At 33.3% G+C, this 288-nt stretch overlaps 1 long non-coding RNA gene across 1 annotated transcript in view; it reads right to left on the minus strand.

Annotated features, from left to right (window-relative positions):
* Positions 1-56, minus strand: part of LOC142490982 (uncharacterized) — a 31,112-nt gene extending 31,056 nt beyond the window's left edge. The window contains exon 1 of the long non-coding RNA XR_012800197.1: positions 1-56. This exon is cut by the window's left edge and continues 932 nt beyond it. This is a non-coding gene — a long non-coding RNA (uncharacterized LOC142490982).
* Positions 57-288: the final 232 nt, after the last annotated feature.

Here is a 288-nt window from a genome sequence, read left to right on the forward strand (position 1 = left end):
ATTCGTTTGACAGTTCTTACATGTTCAAACCCTCCAAAAATAGCAGTTCAATGACTTTACTGGGTATGGCATACTTTGGCATTGGCTATACAATTCAATGCGGTATGCAAATAAATCAAATGTAAATAAACTATGCTTGCTAAATTACTACAGGTACTCACATGCTATTCAATAAGCTGCAAGACTGCATAGTGCACAGAAAAAAATTATCACCTCAAAATTATATGCCTCAAAGAGATGAGAAATTGTTTTAAATAGACACATTTCATGTAGAAAGTGCATGCATTT

This window comes from Ascaphus truei, chromosome 3, assembly GCF_040206685.1.
Source record: "Ascaphus truei isolate aAscTru1 chromosome 3, aAscTru1.hap1, whole genome shotgun sequence".
NCBI lineage: Eukaryota > Metazoa > Chordata > Amphibia > Anura > Ascaphidae > Ascaphus > Ascaphus truei.